The sequence below is a fragment of the Halyomorpha halys genome, unplaced genomic scaffold, assembly GCF_000696795.3.
Source record: "Halyomorpha halys isolate HHAL.00 unplaced genomic scaffold, Hhal_1.1 Scaffold284.1, whole genome shotgun sequence".
NCBI classification, from domain to species: domain Eukaryota; kingdom Metazoa; phylum Arthropoda; class Insecta; order Hemiptera; family Pentatomidae; genus Halyomorpha; species Halyomorpha halys.
This window is the reverse complement of record NW_027105232.1, coordinates 149,636-155,463: the sequence shown is the minus strand read 5'-3', so window position 1 is coordinate 155,463 and position 5,828 is coordinate 149,636. Positions and strand designations below refer to the sequence as shown.

Sequence of the window (5,828 nt, the reverse complement as noted above, 5' to 3'; positions counted from 1 at the left end):
ATTCTCTTTCTATCCATATCATTAAACATTTCTCAAGATCTTTCTTATTATGTTTTGTGTGACTCAGATGAGCAACATCACTAAAAAAAAAAATTGAGAAAAGGCTTTTTTTTTATCATTAATGGAATTTATAATAAATGAAACTATATCTGCCTTATTAAATATGTAAAATTAATTTGAAAATTATGCCTGCTTGTATTTTATTAAAATTTTTGAATTTATTGTTAAATAATACTGATTTATTTTTCAATTTCCTCGCCATAAGTTTTTTTTTTTTTTATTGATACATTTTAGAGTTAGCATAATTTACAATTTATTTTGTCTCTTATTCTTTTATAACAGTAAAAGGGCTTACTCTAAAAGGGTTTTAACTGTATAATTTATCAAATAAAAGTATTTTTTTTACATAAAATAAAAGCTGAAGATTTTAACAAATCATTCCTTCACCCCTTGGAATGTCAGTCGGAATGACAGCCAAACCAAATCCGGGCGTTCCTATTGATCATGTTAGGGCAATACTGATGAATTATCAGGGAAATTTTGAAATATGATCCATCAAAATTTTTAGTGGAGAGTATACTATGAGAGGCTGCGGGTGCTTCGTTCTTTTCTTAAAATAATGGCCAAACAATCTTTCTGTTCATTATGAATGAAAAGAGACATTCCAAAAGATCCTTACTGTACGCTATCTCATTCACAAGCAAGTCGGGCTAATAGTGTATGAGACTCGGTGATTCAAGTGAGTTACGTCATTCTGGCTTTTGAATGATGACTCTCGTTCCAACTGTCCGTGTAAGGGCCTTTTATACCTGAACAATTTGAATGAGTGTAAGTGCTTTTTATTCTATACCTGTATCTAAAAGTTCTCCCCCAATAAGTTCCATCGTCTTAGCCTAACTTTGCCAAATCTTTTTGTTTCCCTCTTCGTTCTCAACGATATTTGGCCAAATTTGTGCTGAAAATCATAGAATTATAACCTTTTATATAAACGTAAATTGAGTATAATTAAAACACATGGTGTTATATCAATGTGTATTAAACGTGTCAAGGAGATCACTGATCTGCGTCTTTTTATTTATGTTTAAAAACATTTATCGTATTATCTCGATGGATAGACAACGTAAAAGAATCATGATGACATCATCGATATTACTTCATATTTCACATTGTTGACAAAGAATGGAATAGTTGAATTAACATTATAAAATTAGAAAAACAAACTAAAATGTTTTTAGTTCGTTTAAACGTTCAATTATAACAATTGAAAATCGCTTCGCGCCATATGAAAAAATTACGACTAGAGGATTGTGTATATTTGAATCTGTTGTATGGTAAAAGGGCGTATTGCATTTTATGTTAGGTGAGGTTTTCATTTGTGTGGCTATTTTTTCTCGTTTACTGTCATCGAAGATAACTAGTTAGGAGATGGAGCCAGACAAGAAGAATAGAATCTTTCCAGGTACATTGATTAATTTTATTTAGTTAGTGATAATAAACTTATGAAAGTGAGAGGGGGTTTAATAACTACTTGATTGAATTTTTTTTTGTGCCCTCGAGTAGAAAATTTTATATTTCCACTGTGGTGAGAAAAACATGGAAAATTGTTGATGTCTGTTGGTTTAATTCAAGACAGTTAAAGGCTGCAGTTTTGCTATTACATAGGCCACTCCTTCTCAATCATAATATCTTATATTAATAATACTATTTAATAATTAACTTAAATTTGATTTCAATCTCTTTTTATTACGTCTTCAAATACGTTGTTTATTTTATTTAATTATAAATTTAGTATCAAAATTGCTTTGCTGTACAACTTATCATATGGTCTTTTAAGATGAAAAAAAATAAAAAAAAAGAAGCAGAAGAAAGGAATAATGATTTTAGTTTATTATTTGAATAATGAGTAACAGTAATTAACTAAGAAAAAGAATTAAACATCGTCAAGATTTGATGTTTTATGTTTGTTGTTACTTAATTGAATTAAACTAAGACTTGACTCAAAATCCTATGTCTTTATTATTTATGAACTTTCTACACTATATTATCCACTTGAATATGAAGAGACAGACTTATTTTAACTGATGCTGCTATAACCTCCTTTCAATTGTCTGTTTAATTATCTAGCACTGCCTTGTGGCAATTGTTCATACTATTCTCCATGTATATAATGTCGTTTCAAGATACATATTCACGCTATATAACAACCAAAAAGTCGAATTAAAAAAAATCTGCCGGCCTTTTATCTTAAACTAAACAGTTGATTTTTTTTATCACCAAAGCCGAAGATTTTTTTTATCCCACAAGGATGATCCTCACCTCTCGCAAAATCTTCTATCATTATATAATCTGGATAAGATCTAAATTATTGGAGGTTGAAAGAGTGATTTCTAACTATAACTACAATTCCCGCAAATGAGGGCTGAAAATTATATTTTTGGGAAATACCCAAAAATTCCCTTGTCTGCCAAATCTATGCGTCTGTCACACGACTTTATTTTTTTTTTTTAACTATAACTATATTTTTAAATTCCGTACCAAACCCAAAAAAAAAATTATCGAAAAAATTAACTCCTGAAATTTCGTAAATATTGGCAAAAATTTGTTCCATAGAAAACCGTTATCTTTTCCACTAGTTTTTGGAATAACTACAAAACTTTATTCGAGGAACATTCTAGATTTTCATTTGAAAGATAATTGAATTGCCTAGCAAGATTTTAATTGGAGCAATAGTGGGATTTTTCAACTAACCTGTTTAGGAAAGGGGTTTTAGTGGACTGGCTATAAATTTATTTATTTTTTTATTTACCGGTATAATAAATAATTAACTCAAATAAGAAGCCAGTGTATGAGAATTTTCTGTTTTTAACTTTCCCTTTTCCTCGCAATAAACCTCTTTTAATTTCTGCAGCGATTTTAAAATTCAAAAAAATAATATATGAAGACATACCGTTTCCTCGACAGAGTGGCACTCGATGACGTACCGGACCGAGTTAGAATTCCATTGAGAAACGAGAGGCTTACGGTACTCCTGACCTTAGTCAACTAGTGAAAGTTTGTTTACCGTTTCGCTTAACCTTGGCTGCAGTCAACGTACGAAATACTCTGAGCCGTTGCGAAAATTCTTTCCGGCATACAAAATCTTCATTGTTGGCTTATGTATTAATTGTTTATTGCAATTGATAATCCTAATGTAGTTGAATTGGTATGAGGCCGATTTATGTAGAAACTAACTGATCCTATTGCTATATTTGAGTATATATACGAAAAATAATTTTTATTTTGGAAAAGCAATTTTTTTTTCAAACGACTTAGTCCGAATGTTTCAGACCCAGCTTTATTACCTTATATATTGATGACCCTTATGGAACCACCAGTAATAATTCCTACTATATTGCCCATGTCCTTTTTGAGGTACTCCGACCAATAAGTCAGTGAGTTAAATGTTATATATTATAATCGTGTTTTATAGTAAAGACATACCCAAATGTTTTTCAAAGTTTTTACACTGCCTCCAAATTGTGTTAGAGAATTGAATATGTGAATGTGAATTGAGTTGAGGTATGGAATTATCTTTTAAAATTTTGCATCCCACCTCGTCATTTTTGGTTGTGGATATTTTTAAGCATTACTGAATCAATTAATTCACTGTTTTTGCCATTCTAAAATGAAGTAAAAATACTTAGTATTTTAGTTCGCTGTTATTCTTCCATCCAGCGCTCCTCCTTACTATTTTTACTTACTCTATTTAATAATAGTATAGTTAATTAATTAGTTGAACTTATCTAGGTATCTAATACAACTGATATTAAAGGACAAAATCTCAACTCATTTCTTTTTCTCTCTCTCTATTCCCTCAACATTTGTTTCGCGTTTTTCCCATTCAATTAACGGTTGAATCACTTTTCACTTTTTTTTTTTTAAAGAAGCGAAAGAACGACATCAGTAATGGAATTTGGGTGCTCACGTTAAAAAAAAAATTTGTTCTGAAGATTGTAATAATTCACCAAATCGCTGATATGTTATTGTACTAATCATTAATTAATGAAAGAGTTAATGCATAAATTAATTAAATAAAGTCTAGTTTGCTGAATGTTTAAACTGTTGAAGTATACTCCCCATGATAATTAAAAAAAAATTGGTATGTTTAATAATTATTATTTTAGTGAAACTAAAGGTTCCTATTTTAAAAATTGTATATTAACATCTACTATTCTATCGACGTTTCTAAACTTTTCTTCGTCCTCAAGAAGCTTGATCAATACAAATATAACACTAACTATAAAAATATTTATAAGTAAGTTGCAATAAAACATTTTTCCTTTATTCTTCTCTATAACAACATGTATAATGTACTTATGTTAGTTTAGGCCAAACAGTTCCGAAACGTTAATATATACTGTAGATATATAATATATAGAAGTACTTATATTTTTAATATCGGTCTTCAAGGTTATTTTATTTTTTTCGTGGATTACAAGTTGATTCTATTCAAAACTTTGTCTCAGACCACAGTAAAGTGGCCATAATTTTCTCATCTAGTTCCTTGCCGTCCCTATTTCTATGTTTATTTTTCCTAATAAATATAAATTTATTTATTTTTTTAATTTGTGTGCTTTTTTTATTGTTCATGATGCGTTTTCCTAGTTGATAAAACTGACCTATCCAAAAGACTGACCTTATCAATGTTTCGTTAGTCAGTTTTTTACACCGCATTTCTTAAGAAGAAGGAGTATAATGGAGGGGGTAAGCTGACAGAAGAAGTGAAGCTCATAGGCGGTCATTATGTTCCCTCCAGGAGCATGGCAGAGGAGCAGAACAGTGTGATTCAGTCACTGCCTCCTGTTTCAATTTCGATTACAATGGCCTACATTCCTATTAACCTCAACGCAAGGCTTCCTTTCGCGGGCGTGGCCTTTTTGGCTTCACTTTTGGTTTGCAGGAGAGCTGGGTTATCCGCCAGCCCGTTGTCTATGTTTTATTTATAAAATTTTTATAGATTAGTTTAAACAGAAATCAAAACTTTTAACATACTGGAAGACACATTGGTAGCCAATGAATCTTCATTGTTTCAAACCAGCCATAAAGTATAATTTGTATCAAACGCGACTCTATTTATAATGCAAATGATATTTTATTTATTTAACAAACAAAAAAATTGTTTTGATATGATAATTGATATAATAGATATAGTCTTCATATTTTCTGAAAATTTGCTAATGATTATTATGATCATGATTATCAACTTTGAAAATTAACGACTCAATCATTATTATTATAACAATATCCAATAGTTTATTCTTTTAACTATTATAAAATACATGTATTGTTAGTTGTTATTAATAAGATGCTCATGTTTGGTGAATTCAAAAAAGAATAATTTGAAAATATTGTTTGTTTACCGTTTAACATAACCTTGGTAGGATCGTCACAGTCAAGGTAAGAAATACACCGAGTAAACAAAATTGTTTTCAAATCAATACAATACTACGTACAACCGCCTTCAATCACACATTTCGTTTGGAATATTTTCCATTTGATATATCCAATTAATAACTGCGCACTTTTCTTTGTCAACATAACTGAGCAGTTTACTGAATAAAAAAACAGTTGTTTAGAAAATCACAAATTATTCTATCTTAGAGTAAATTATGGTTGGCCTTTTATAATACCCAATAACATAATAGTAACATGATAGTTTACTATAGTAAATTTTAAACAGAGAAATGTCTGGCAGCTTTCCGTTTCCAAAGAAACGTACACAAATTTATATTGATACTTAATGTGAATTAGTTTGGGCGTAAGCCTGGTTTATAAATATATTATATATA

At 29.8% G+C, this 5,828-nt stretch overlaps 1 long non-coding RNA gene across 1 annotated transcript in view; it reads left to right on the top strand.

The window, feature by feature from the left end:
• Positions 1–1,056: 1,056 nt before the first annotated feature.
• The window catches only part of LOC136796373 (uncharacterized), an 11,175-nt gene continuing 6,403 nt past the window's right edge, over positions 1,057–5,828 (top strand). Inside the window, exon 1 of the long non-coding RNA XR_010844079.1 lies at positions 1,057–1,459. This is a non-coding gene — a long non-coding RNA (uncharacterized lncRNA). The remainder of the gene's footprint in view (positions 1,460–5,828) is intronic.